This window comes from Trichosurus vulpecula, chromosome 5, assembly GCF_011100635.1.
Source record: "Trichosurus vulpecula isolate mTriVul1 chromosome 5, mTriVul1.pri, whole genome shotgun sequence".
NCBI classification, from domain to species: Eukaryota; Metazoa; Chordata; class Mammalia; order Diprotodontia; family Phalangeridae; genus Trichosurus; species Trichosurus vulpecula.
Window position 1 is genome coordinate 220,646,644 of NC_050577.1, and position 14,895 is coordinate 220,661,538.

General features: G+C 42.1%; 1 protein-coding gene across 1 annotated transcript in view; it reads right to left on the reverse strand.

Moving 5' to 3' along the window:
* The window catches only part of CRADD (CASP2 and RIPK1 domain containing adaptor with death domain), a 222,099-nt gene that overhangs the window by 4,034 nt on the left and 203,170 nt on the right, over nucleotides 1-14,895 (reverse strand). The gene's annotated exons all lie outside the window — the stretch shown is intronic.

Here is a 14,895-nt window from a genome sequence, read left to right on the forward strand (position 1 = left end):
TGGCTAGATCACAAGGTCCACAGGGTCACAGACTGCTTCACTTTTGTCTTAAAATCTCAGCACCTATCAAAGTACTTGGAAAACAGTTGGGGCTTAATACATATTTGTTGGCTGACGAATTGCTTCCTAGGTGATCAGGGTGACAGACCAGCAATCACACCCATGGCTCTCTCAGTATCCCAGGTTGGAATCATTTGAATCAGGAGATTCCTCCCTTACCACTTCCTCACTTATCTTAGGTTTTTCAGCCCCTGAATTTGGAGTTGGTGCACCTGGGTTCAAGTCTAGGTTCTGATCCACTTAGGAGCTCAGTAATAGGGGCAAGCCACTTTTTCTCTCTGAACCTTGGTTTTCCCATCTGTAAAATGGGCATGATCACACTTGTAGTACCTTGCATTAGGACTTGAAGAGTCCCTTTGCAAACCTGGCAGCCCAGAGTAAATATGAGCTGCCATTATTTATCTTATTTGATTGGATGGTGTGCAAGCTAATCAGCTCAGATATCAACCAGCTTCTCATCAGATAAATTAACCCTTGCCCCACAAATGCCCGGGAGTTTCACAAACTGGCCTGCTGTCTTTGGCTGTCATGCTGAATGTCTGGAAATAAAGGAAAAGTACTTTCAATGGGAAAACTAATTAGAACTTACTGTTCTGGAGGATAATCTCAGGGAACAATCTGGCACTGGCAGAGAGGTAGTGAAATTAAACTAAGAGGTCTTGCTAAATCTGATTTCCCCCATGACCACATTGGGAAATCACTAGGATAGTCATCAAAATGGCAAATGATGGGATTAGCAGGCCAGGGAAGGACAACAAGGTCTAAGCCCAGTTTGGAGCACAGCAGAAAGTGGTGGGGAGGGAGGGCATGTGGTCCTGGACAGCTTTGGTCCAGAACATAGACCATCCTCTTCTCCCTCTGCCCCACAGCCAGTCAGTTCCCAAGTCTGCTCAATTCTACCCCCACAAAATCTGTTACATCCATTCCCTTCTCTATCCTCTGTTGGCTTTTAAAGTCTTTATAAGCTGAACCCTTCCTACCTGTTCAGTCTTCTTATACCTTCCTCCCCTCCATGTACTTTGTGATCCAGTGACAGTGGCTTTCTTGCTGTTTCTCTCTCTCTCTTTGTGTGTGTGTGTGTGTGTGTGTGTGTGTGTGTGTGTGTGTGTGTGTGTCAGTCTGTCTGTCTGCCTCTCCCTTCCTCCCAACTTCCTTCAGATCTCAACTAAAAACCTATCGTCTATGACAAGTCTTTCCTGATCCCCCATTAATGCTAGTATCTTCCTCTCAGATTTTTCCAATCACCCTCTCCCCACCTTGGCTGCACATAGTTGTTTGCATGTTGTCTCCCTCATTAGGCTGTGAGCTCTTTGAGAACCATGAGTACATGTTTTTATTTTATTTTCCTTTTTATCTCCAGCATTTCACACAGTGTCTGCCATACAGTAGGGGCTTAATAAGTGCTTATTGACTTGACTTATTCAAGACCTCATCTATTGGAAATACTGGAATTGGCCTCCTAATTGGTCTTCCCAACTGCCAGCCTCTCTCCCTCTCCAATTTACCCTCCACATAGCTATGAGATCTGACCTTGTTACTCTTCTCCCAAGGAAACTTCCATGGCTCCCTATTGCTCCTGGGGAAGAATACCAAATCCTTTGCTTAGCATTTGGCTAACTTCAGCCTTGCTTTCCAGACTGATTTCAAATGAGTGAGGCTGGTGACTTTGCACGGTCCTTCCTTACTTAAATCCAATTCACTTGCAAGTCAAGACATCACTTTCCTGATGTCATGGTCCTCTTTGAGAACAAAGAACAAACAACAAGTTTCCCCCCAGCTGGTATGTTGGGGAGGCACTGGGGCTTGGGTTTCTGGAGAGGGGTTTTGCTTTGCCTTTTCGTCCAAAATGGAAACCTAAGAAATGGCTTTTGGCCATTCACTCTGAGTCTCTTTTCCTGTAAAGTAATGAGCAGCCACCTGGATTTTTTGTATATCAAATATCTCCAGCAGGCGTGAGAGCCCTTCTAAACTGGATTTTCACAAGTCACTAGGTGGTGCATTTCCTAGTCATCACCCCCACTTCTAATGCAGCTGCATCAGTCTGTCATTAAACTGAAATATTCATTCAGATGATTTACTTGCAAGAGAATCCATTCATTTGTGCCCCCTCTGAGCCCTCTTCTAGACTGGCTGATCTCAGGAAGGGCAGATGGTCTCAGTTTACTTAGCTCTTAAAGGAACTGCAGGATAAGATTGGGGAGTTAACGGTGACCGATAAGAAGGAAATTTCCTGTTATTGTAAGATATGATAAAGACCAACCTACAAAGGAACCAGGGGCTGGGCTACCTCCTTCCTTTTCTCAGCTGGGTCACAATGAATGTTCCCCCCCACCTTGTATCAAATTCAACAGATTCATTTTAACAACTATGTGTGTGTCCCACATGCTGCTAGTGATTGGGGAGACGACAAGGAAACAACACACTGTCCCTGCCCTGAACGCTCTTAAAGTCTAGTGCAGAGAAGAGAATCTCTAAGAGTAGTGTGGGGGAGAGGGAGGGAGCATGTGAACATATACTGTATGTACAGACATGTGTACATTGTACACAGACATGATACTTTCTCAATCCACAGGAGAAGGAAACGGCCAACCCAGGGGTGGGGAACCTGTCGCCGTGAGGTCACATGTAGCCCTCTAAGTCCTCAAGTGTGACCCTTTGACTGAATCCAACCCAGGGGTGGAGAACCCCTCCAGTATCTTTGCCAAGAAAACCCCAAATGGGGTCACAAAGGGTCAGACACGACTAAAATGACTGAACATATATGTGTGTATATGGATATACACATTTATATATACATAAATATACACATGTATACAGACATACATTATATATGCATATGTATATATCATCTCTTCCCTCCACTACATTTCATTATTTTCTGTCCCTCTATTATACATAAGCACATATAACATATATGTAAATATGTATGTTTTACATGCATATATAGGTACGTCACTGGTAGAGGGAATTCCTGGATGAGGAAGCTGTCTGCCAATGAAGGTCAGCTGTAATGTATAGTCTTAGACGAGTACAGCACTGTGGTGATATATAGTATATGTACAGTCTTAGAGATTTGTATAGTATATATGCATAGTCTTAGAGAGTTGCATAGAGCTCTGTGGTGAAGTGACTTGCCCAAGGTCACACAGCCCGTATATCTCAGAGGTGGGACCTGAACCCAAGTCTTCCTGGCTGGGTTTTGAGGCTGGCTTTTTTCATCAATACATTATGTATAACTGTTAATGACGATGATGCCTGTTGAACTGTATCTTTGTGGGAGCCAAGGAAAGTAAGAACCATAGGTGAGGGGGCAGAGCCTTCCAGGACTGGAGACTAGACAGTGCAGAGACCCAGAAATGAGAGAAGGATCCTGTTGTAGACACTACAAGTGGGCTTGTGGCCGGAGCACAGAATGTGTGGAGAGCAGCACCGCATAGGGAGATCTGAAGGGGAGGAAAGGCTTGGGGGCAAAGGACTCTAAATGCCAAACAAAGGAGTTTCCATGTGATGCTCTAAGCAACAGGGAGCAGGGAGGTGCTTTTAAAAGAAGTGCCATGGCAGCTGAGTGGAGGATAGATTGGACTGGGGAAAGATGAAGCTGGAAGACCAGTCAGGTGGTCAGTGAGAGGTCATGAGGGCCTAAAGTCTATTAGCATTATTATATTGATATGCACATAAGCTCAGGTTCTGGGATTTCATCAGCGAGGGAAACAGGGCTAGTGGCAAAGGCAGAATTTGAATCCAGGTCTTCCTGATGCAGCTCTATATACACTTTGCTATGTTGCCTTTATGGAAAGAAAGACAGCTAGACAGATATCTAGGTAGATGGATGTAGATAGGCATAAAGAGGTATAGACGGATGGCTGGGCCTCTAGGCAGAGAGAAGATCTACAGACAAGAAGTCTGGCATCACGGATAAAATGTTGGGCTTGGAGTCAGGAAAATGTGGGTTTGAACCCTGCCTCAGATGTGCTGGCTATGTGACCCCGAGCAACTCACTGCGCCTCTGTGAGACTCAGTCTTTTCCTCTGTAAAATGAGAAGGGCAGATCTGGTCACCTCTGAGGTCCCTTCCAGCTCCAAATCTGTGGACCTATGAGGAGCTAAAGCACATTTTGGTAGAGGAATGTTCCTCACTGAGAAGTCTCTATCCCAATGGAATCACACACAGATGGAGAAAGAGAGAGAGAGGGAGAGAGGGAGGGAGGGAAGGAAAGAGGGAGAGGGAGAGAGGGAGGGAAGGAAGGAAAGAGGGAGAGGGAGAGAGGGAGGGAGGGAGAAGGAGAGAGGGAGGGAGGGAGAGGGAGAGAGAGACAGAGAGAGAGAGGGAGGGAGGGAGAGAGAGAGACAGCGAGAGAGAGAAAGAGAGACGGATAGATGGATAGATGAATGGACAGAGAAAGACAGACAGATAGACATAGATGAATAGATAGACAGACAGATGGATGAATGGAAAGACAAATTGATAGACAAAAAGATGAACAGAGGAATAAATAGATGGATAGATAGATGGAGATAGATTAGATTGTCTGGACCTGTGCTTTCACTGGTGTAGGGAATGTTAAGAAAGCAAACTTTCCCAGTCCCTTGCTCTGACACTTGCTGCCCATGGTTACTCAGTCAGAATGTATCAGAGACAGAGCTTCCATGTAAGGATCTCCCACTGTGGAAGCTCCCTTCACCAACAAAGCAGGGCAGCTCACTTCTGAGACTGCTTGGGTGTGCTGATAAGTCTGGTGGCTTGCCTCACCTACTCTCACAGAGCCAACATGTGTCAGAAGTGTGACTAGAATCCAGGTCAATCTAACTCGAAGGCAGTCCACCATTCTCCCCTATGCCAAGTTGCTTCTCAAAATATATAATATAAGCATATTAATGATAATAAGAACAAATAGCCCTTCATCATTTGTATGAAGAGCAGAGCTATTGAACACTTAGACCACTGGGTGGCAAAGAGAGATAAACATTTTGTGCCCTTCTATCTTTGAGGATAAAGGGATTGAGGGAGAGGAGAATACTGTACCCAGGAACCATTGCATGCTGTTTTGTAATTGCAACTGGCATTCAGAATTTGTGCCTCTGCCACTTAATGTGACTTGACAGGTTTCAGAAAGCATGACCACTTTTGCCTGAATTGGTTTTTAGAAGAACATTAAACCTTCTATTCTTTCTCATGGGTTTTTGGCTCCTCATAAGCAGAAAGGAAAAGCAAATATTGCATCTTTTCTATGGCATCTTGGCACAGGTGCTGATCTCCATCAGTGCTTCAGCACGCAGGTGAACCCATCTCTCTCCAAAGAGTGGGTGGCCCCTTCTGAGTCCATTGATGCTGCTTGGGAGGCCAGAAGAACTGGGCAAAAAACAAGGACCAAAAATGTGATGAAATGAGGAGGTGTGAGGTAAGAAATGCAAACTTCTCAAATTGCGGAAGACAAAACTTCAGGGTAGACAGTTTATTTGGTTTAAGTACTATATAATTGAAAGAGGCCATTTAGAAACAAAACCAAAAAAAGTAGGGGGAGGAGTGGAGGATGGGAGGTTGGAAAGCTAAAATATTCCTGAGAACTTTGAGCTTTACTCTTTGCCCAAAATAAGCCTCAGTAAAGGAAAACAGAATCCTAGCACTAATGAAATAGGTCCACTAAATTTTTGTGCTTTCAAGCACACGCACGCACACACACACACACACACATCTATCCACACGTACACATCTCACACTTACCCATATACTCACACCCCTTCACACATATACATACATTTATACCATACACATACACACACACTCACACACACACATTCACATACTGCACAATGTCATAGGAAGGGTCATTAAAGATTTTTCTGGATAAAAGGAACAATAAAATACGTAGTTTTTGTCTTTTTTTAAACTAGCTAAAATGAACAAGCTTATTGGAACATTTTCTACAACTGCTACCACTCTCCATCCCCCCAATTGTTTTTGAAATCCTTGCATACTCTTTGGCTGGTGCCTTTAAGATTGAGATTCAAACTATTAATGCCTAAAACCTAGCAGAAGCCCCCAAACCAAGTGAAAGGGACAATTTTCCTGTCTCCTGTTTTCTGGGCAGTAAGTAAAGTTATAAAATCACAAAGAGGTTTGAGAAGCTTCAGGTTACAGATCAAAAATTAGAAACTAACAAGTCTGACAGGTTTAACTGTTTTCTTGAAGAGTCCTTACTAATCCTTCCCCGAAGCAGGATAAAAATCTCCAATAATGAGGGTTTAAAGAGAAGCCACTCCCTAGGAAACAGAGGCATACTTATTAGAGTTCATCTGGGTTTGGTCCCTCAGGTGATGAGAAGAGCAAACTGGCAAAGGGTAAAAGTCATGTAAGGTAGCCAAAATAAATGCTTCAGATCATACTGTCCCCATGATTTACCAAAAATAAATAAATAAATACAAGTCAATGGCTGGTAAACATCAGAGAAATTGTCCACACATCCTGCAGACAATTCCTTCCTCTTTAACCCTTGTGATCTGACTTTTTTCCCTATCACTTGAACAAAATGTGCTCTTTCAACACTAATCTGTGCCTTCAAGTTGTGTTCTTTCGTCCATTCTCATGCCCATTGACTTTTTGCCTCTGACACTGCTTCTTCCTTGAAACCCTCTCTTCTTTCTTCCTTGGCTCCTAGGACACTGTTTATCCTCCTCTGGCCCCTTAACTACTGGAATTTCTCAAGGTCAAGTCTTTTCCTTTCTCTAGTCTCTTTTTACGTTTTCATCAGAATGTAAGGTGTCCTTGAGAGAATGGAGTATTTAGCTTCTAGCTTTGTGAACCACATACAGTAGACACTTAATAAATGCTTGTTGATTGGACTGATGGATTCCCTTTCTCAGAGAACACATCCTTCTTGTGGTTTTAAGAATTACTTCTGTGTGAATGGTTTCCAAGATTATATCTCCAACCCTGGTCTCTCTTCTGAGTCCCTTTATCCTCAAGAGCTTGATTGGTCATTTCTACATGAATGTCATACCTTCACTGCACACTCAAGATGTCCAAAATAAAATATATTCCTTCTCCTCAGATAAGCCTTTCTCCTCCAAGCTTCCTTGATTTTTTCCATAAATCTCCAAGGCTCAAAACCTTGAAGGTATCTTTGATTCATTTTTCTCCCTCATCTACTATGTAGGATAACTTAAGTCCTGCTTATTCTCCATTTAAAATACCTGTAGTATTGGTCTCCGCTTCTCCATTACCAATTCCTTAGCTGAGTTCTGCTCATCTCACACCTAGATTTTAGGAATAATATGCTCCAAGCTGGCCTCCCTCATGCCCAGCACCTTTACTTCCAACATCCAAATCCATGTCATTCAAGTAATTCATGTTGTCTCAAGTAATTCAGCAGCTTCCTCACTCTCTTCCTCTCCTCCCCAATTCTTGTCCTTAAACTAGAGGACTTCGATATTCTTTAAAAATTCATCATCCAGATCACATCCCTCAACTGTGGTTGTTCCCCAAGATTCTGTGCTAGCCCCCTTACTCTTCTCTCTCTATATTCTCTATCTTGGAGACTTGATCAATTTCCATGTATTTAATGATCATCTCTATGATGATCTGTACTCCCAGATCTATATATTCAGCCTCAGCCCTTGACCTTCAATCCCACTTCACCAGTTGCCAATTAAAGATTTCAAACTGGATGTCCCAGAGACATTTCAAACTCAGCATGTCTAGAATGGAATTCACCATCTTTCCTCCTTAAACCTACCTTTTAAAAACAACAACACATTTCTCTATTTCTATTGAAGGCAACAAAAAACTATAGTGCAGTAAAGAGAACGCTGGATCTGGAGTCAGGAAGACCTGAGTTCAAATATGGACTCACGTACTTACTCGCTGTATGAACTTGGGCAAGTCTCTTAATTCTCTGTAAACCTCAGTTTCCTTGACTATAAACATGGAGATAATAATAGTACCTTCCTCATAGGGTGATAAATGATGGGAATAAAAGTACAAACAAAAAGGAAGGCAGTTCCTGATCTCAAGGACCTCAGACTCCAAACATTTGCTGTAAGGCGCTCACCTCGCCATGTTCATTTCTGAATGTTGCATATGCAGTGTTGTATATGCCAAAGTTATGCTATCAGAAGCCAAGATGGAGACAAGAGCCTTCTCCCCTAGTGAAAATGACAACAGATAAAAGAAGAGGAGAAAATGATTTCATGACGGAGTGTGAGGATCATAGGATCTTAGATTTGAAGTAGAATAAAGGTCATCTTATCTAAACTCCTCAATTTACAGGTGAGGAACTGAGACCCAGAGAGGGTAAGGGACTTATCCAAGGTCATAGAGACGGTAAGTAGCAGAGCTGGGATTTGAACCAAGGCCCTTTGACTCCAAATTTAGCATGCTTCCCACTGTATCACAGTATATACAATGTCACACCTTGCACAGTGAGCACTAAATAAACATTGAGGGTGGTTGGAATTTCTTCCAAATTTTCCCTTTTTTATCTCTGGATTTCTAGTTTACAGATGTAATATGGGTATGGGGGAGAGTGAGTCAATGGGAGTCCCATCTATGGAGCCTCCATGCTGCTTTGCCTACTACCCAAGTGGAGGTTGGGTGTGTTGATGTGTAATGGAGGACCCTGCTTTTTACCTAAGGGCACGCCCAGGTATTCTGTTACTGTTTCCTGTCCGGTTATAACACAGTGAAGAAGGAACTTTTTGTTTGGCTGCTGAGCTAGAACTAGCCATGAATACAAAAGGCTCAAATAATTGTTTCTCACTCTTTTCCTGGTGGTGATCAAAACAAGAATTGCTGTAAGCCTCCAGGTAGGGAGAAAGGAGTTCTAAAGGCTTACTCTTCCCAACTAAGGCCACTTATGGCCATGGGCTATTTTGGCTGTTTTTCTGTCTCTGTTATGTCTATTTTCCCCTGATTTTAGGTGACGGAGTATTGGAGATGGAATAAGCTAGCTAACAAGCCTGAGTTGTAAAAGGTTGAAAGAGTCACCAGGGAGAGCCCAGGAACTCCAGTCCACACCAAAGATTACTGGTAGCCAAGCTCAGTGAAGAGTATAGCCTCAAGGAGCAATCTACTTGAACTGGGTCGGCAGTGGATGCACAACGAGATGCCATTTCTTGTGGCAGGGGAGTAACTCATCCAGCATGAATGCCACATTCAGAAATGACTACGGTGACGTGAATGCTTTGTGGCAACCATTTTAAGTTTGAGTCTGCTCTCCCTAAGGACTGAGGTAGTAGAGGAAAGAGTGTAACCCTCATTTGGGGGGGATGATTTTGTACCTCTAACATTGCTATCTTTTCAGTAAAAATCCCTTTGTTGAAGCTTATTGATGTTAATGGGCATAAGTGACTAAGTCAATCAATGACAGAGGAAAGATCCTGACTGGTACTAGTGACTGATGCTGAAAGGAACAGACCAGAATGGGAACTTAAGCTGACCACATTATAAAGATACCCCCAACCACGTATGATGGAACACTAGAACCCTGAGGGAGAAAGCCAGCCACTCTCAGGGACCCAACATGCTCACTTGTGAAGAGGTTAGGACAAAGATAGTGTGAGCATATCTAGGCTATATAAATATCACAATATTCCATCAAAATTCTTTAGGTGTTCACATCCATTATCAAAGTCCTTCTTTCCAAATTCCACATTCCATATAGTCTATCTATACTTAACGGGCAATGCTCACAAAGAAGAAGGCATAGAGTTAATTGATTAATTTAAATTGACTTGAATATCCTGTAGCTATTAAATAAGAAGATATTTACTGAGGCTACAGATGACGGGGTGCTTTGTGTATGAGTGGATCACTCCCTTAAGGAAGAACTCTTGCAACACTGTATATGACAAGCTCAGATCTTCCTTCTCATTCATGGAAGTTTCATCTTCCTTCCTTCCTTCTTTCTTTCTTTCCTTCCTTCCTTCCTTCCCTCTTTCCTTCCTTCTTTCCTCCCTCCTTCCCTCCCTCCCTCCCTTCCCTCCCTCCTTCCTTCCTTCCTTTTTCTTTCCTTCCTTCCTTCTTTCTTTCTTTCCTTCCTTCCTTCCTTCCCTCTTTCCTTCCTTCCTTCCTTCCTTCCTTCCTTCCTTCCTTCCTTCCTTCCTTCCTTCCTTCCTTCCTTCCTTTTTCTTTCTTTCCTATATGAGTATCCCATAACCTAAAGATTGGTCTAGAAGGTAGTCTAGGGACTCCAACTAGGGAACCAAGTAGGAGATGCCTGCTCTAGGAGAACCAATAGCCTGACACTTGATCCAGAAACAAAGTGAACTTAGAGGAAGAGAAACACTCTAGAAACAGAGTGAATGTTACATATCTCAAACATTCTGAATAAGAAGGGAATGCTCAAAGTCAAAGTGAGATAATATATGGTGATGTAATTCCAGTCAAGAAAGAATCTTTCTACTCATGATCTCTCAGCAAAAGGAAAAAAAATATCTGGGAGGCACAAAGATATAAAAAGAAACAATCGCATTTAGACGTTTGGGGCCAACTAATTCTCTAAATGACAATGTAGAACACCCATAATACCAGTTTCCTTCACTCAGTCTCACTGTCTTAGATACAAACAATTCACCCCACTGCCTACTCTTATTCCTTCATCTTTATCCATTCCATAGTGTCTTTAGGAATCCTCACTCCGCTCTCCATAAACTCTCCTATATCCTCTACCATTTCTTCTAATACTACATCCACCACAATTGCTTCAACAGAAACTTGGCTTTCCCCTGTGAACACAATTTCTCTCAAAACTCTTGATAGAAGGATACTCCTCTGATTCCTTCTGATTCAAAGGACCACTAGAACCCTAGGAGGGTGGGCATTTTGTCTTTAAATAACCTCTCCCTTCTTGCAAAGTCTATGCACATCCATTTATACTATTGTCCTTTGGATTTGGACAGCTTTATTTATGGAAAGAAGGAGAAATATGGACAATTCTAAGCAAACCCATGAGAAAGCAGCCTCTCGGAGAAAAATACTTGGGGAGAAACAGAGTTCTGAGAGGACCTGAGAGAAAGCAGACCTCAGAGATATTTATGAAGGCAGAGATGGCAAAAGTGTTTTGTTTCCCTGAAGCTAGTTTAAGATTGATTGAAAATCCTAATAACTTTATTAATAATATAACTTTTTAAACTTTATAATAATATATAACATATTATAGAAGATTTTATATAATATGATATAGAATATACAATAATACAATAGGTATATAAATATGGTATATTGTAATGATATATAATATAAAAATATATAATGAATAATATTTATCTGAATAATATTAATTAATTTTATTAATATCATAAATTTTGGTGGCTATGTCAAAAGTGTTTATTGCCTATTTGTGGCTTGTATGACAAGGATGTGAATTTTGGTTTTTCACTCTAAGAGACAGGTTGTTTTATATAAGGAGACACTGCTCTGAGGCAGGAGACAGTCAGTGACCAACAAAGCAGAGACAAAAACAGATTAAACATTCAGAGCAGAGGAGAAAGAACTGAGACTGCCCCCTGCTGCTTAAAGGGAGCCAAGTGCAGCTGGGCAGAGACATGGAAAAGCAACTTAAGTGAAAGCAGAGATAAAAGTTTAGAGCCTGCATTGGCCCTCTCCACCCTCTGTCGTGCTAGCTGGGCAAGCACAAGTTTTGCAACTGCTGGGAGATGACTGAAGGAGTGGAGGAAGAAGTATCCTCTGCAGATGACCAGAGCTAGTTAGAGAAAGGAGAGGCTTGTCTGCCTTGCTTTTCACTACCACCTGGGCTTGAGAGAGGGGAAATTCATTAGGATTTTGTATACTTTGCCCTTTACTGACACCTATAACTTGAGAGGGAAAAACCCATCAGAGCTTAGGCATAAGGAAAGACTTGTATAGCTCTGATGATCCTGGGCTTAGGAAGGGGTGAACGAGTGGGGGGAAGGAGACTAACCCTGCTTTAAAAAAAGTATTATTACCTGAATTTCCAGCCATGTTATGGTTTGAGTAGAGCAGACAAAACAGAAGAGGCCCTGTCCAACATGTGACTTTGGTGTAGATTACTCCCTACGGAGACCAAGAGCATCAAAGGCTACAGTTCAGGGTCATGAGTTGTCCTAGGCACATGAGTTTTCCTATTTATGTGCCTTCCTAATAAGGTTGTACAAATTTGTTTTCATTCTTCTCCATGGATGCTATATATTAGTGGGAGAGTATTATCCAAGTTTCTGGGTAGATGGTTATATGAAGACTACTATTGTTTTACATGATTAAGAGTTAATGGTGTCATCTCTCCTGATTTGTTTAAATGGAAAATATACCAGTGGGGGCTCAAGAGCTATAACTTTTACTAGTTGAAACAGAACTTCCTTATATGACCTCAGAGTCACTCAAAGGCCATGAAAGTGAATTGTAGCAATGTGTTCCCTATCTGGGAACCTTTCTGTTTTTGCCACCTGCCAAGATGAATACAAGTTGGGGTGAGTAAATCATTCTAGAAATGAAAGGAATGTTGAAAGCTTTCACCTAACCAGCCTTAAGTCATTCTGTTTTGATAATCTACTGATTTTCCAACCATTATTTGAGTCTCCTCAATGAAATTAACAACTAGGCTAAGGTTGTTTCCTTTTTTTTTTTTATTCCCTAACACCTTAGCATGGTAGGCATTTAAAAAATGCCTGATGATTAATTTACTGACTCCTCTCCATCCCATCAACAGCCATCATTCTTAAGGACTTCTGTGATCAAAATGATAACCATTTAACACACAATTCTCCTACCTTCTCAATTCCAACAACCTTCTCCTGCACCTCATTTCATCTACACAGCAGGATAGCCAAATCTTGGATCATACCACCTCCAGGATGCCAAATTGACAATTAAATATTCTGACCAGAACTTCCTATCTTTCCACTTCTGCTTGTACAGAGTCACACTAAACCTTCTAAAAAGGCCCACATCATGACTCTCCAGTGCCCTGAAGCTTCCCCATTCTTCTGTTTTATCACCTTCACTCTCTCCCCAAAGCAGCCTTGATCCAACAATCTGTGATAGTAAAGATTTACTAGTCATAGCCTTAGAACCTCTCAACATCCAGGCCTTCAACCCTGGAAAAATCTCACCACCAAATCTTTTCATTCCTCCTGGCTGCTGAGTATCACTGAAGTCATGAAATCAAACCAATTACATGCATTAGAATTTATGGTGCATGACTTCAATTAGTCTATTACTACTTTAGGGCAATCCTACTTTTGACTTGACAATACCTTATCAATCAATTGCCCTGTGACTCCATTCACCATTCCTTTGTTCACTCAGACTACAATTTTCTAGAAGGGCAAAATGAAGTCATTCCAGGGCTCTCTGACAAATAGAGACCTGGGTCTTCAGGGGGCTTTATCTTCCTATCCTTTGATTCTGGGTCATCTCTAATCATCCTGATCTATATCTTGCCACTGGACCCAGATGGTTCCAGAAGAGGAGAAAGTGAGGCTGGTAACTGTGCACAGCCCTTCCTCACTTAAACCCAATTCATTTGCAAGTCATGGCATCATCTTCCTGGTACCACGGTCCTCTTCGAGAACCAAGGACAAACAACCACGAACCAAAACACACCTTCCCAGCCCCTGCTCCTCAGTATGTTTTAAAGTTTTCTTGTATAAGAATGTAAGTTCCTGGAGGGATGGTGCTGTATTGCTTTTTGTATTTGGATCCTCGGAGTTTCCCAATGCTTAGCAGAAGACCTAGCACACATCAAATGCCTAATAAATGCTTCTCTCCTTCCTTCCCCTTCCTTCCTTTCTTCCTTCTTTCCTCCCTTTTTTCTTTCCTCCTTCTCTCCTTCCTCCCTCCCTTTTTCTTTCTTTTTTCCTTCTTCCCTTCCTTCCTTCTTCCCTTCCGTCCTTCCTTCCTCTCTTCCTTCCTTTTTTCCTTTTCTCCTTCTCTCCTTCCTCCCTTCCTTCCTTCCCCAACATGATAATAATTCCTCTGGTAATCTTGGCAGGGCCACTGACTGTTCTGGCATTTATGCTTACAGCAAACACTTTAGGGGTGGGAATCAAAGTTGATTTTTTTTTCACGGTGCTTCTTTTTTCATAGCTGCCCTGGGTGTCTCATGGGGGTAACCATGTTTAGAAGTCCTTTAGTCCTTCAGCTTCTTAGAAGAGGTCTATATCTAGCAAGCCTTCACTTACTTAATCCTTTCCTATCTGGTTTCAATCCTAGGCTTGGCACATTTATAGTGGCTGTTTGATTGAAAGATAACTGTCTCCAGGAGAGAAATTCCAAGAAATGAAGGCATTTGTTGTGGTGAGCTAAGAAACCGCTAGGTAAAGCGGCTGGCCAATGGTCTGATTTTACAGGATCTCAGCCTGCATGAGGTAAAGAACATTGGAACTGGAATCAACAGATCTGGGATCAAGGCCAGACTCTGCTACTTAACCAGTTGTGTGACTGTTAGACACTCATTTCACAGAATTTTGGAGTTGGGAGCCTCTCTCCCAGGAATCAATCAGTAAACATTTATTAAGTGCCTACTATGTTCCAGGCCAACAGTCATCCAGCCCAACCCTTATCAAAACAGAATCCCTTGTACAACATACCTGACAAGCAATCATCTAAGTCTTTGCTACAGATCTCTAAATCAAGGAAATCTAACATCCCTAATCCCAGGGGAATTTTTTTCCCTTACATTCAGCCTAAATTGCAGCTTCTACCCATTGCTCCTCAGTCCACCCTCTGGGACTAAACAGCAGAAGGCTAATCCACCTTTCTTGTAATAGTGTTCATACCTAGCCTTTGTGGACTTTGATTTCCTTATTTGTAAAATGAAGAAAAAAAGAATACTACAAACTGCCTATGTCTCATGGGATG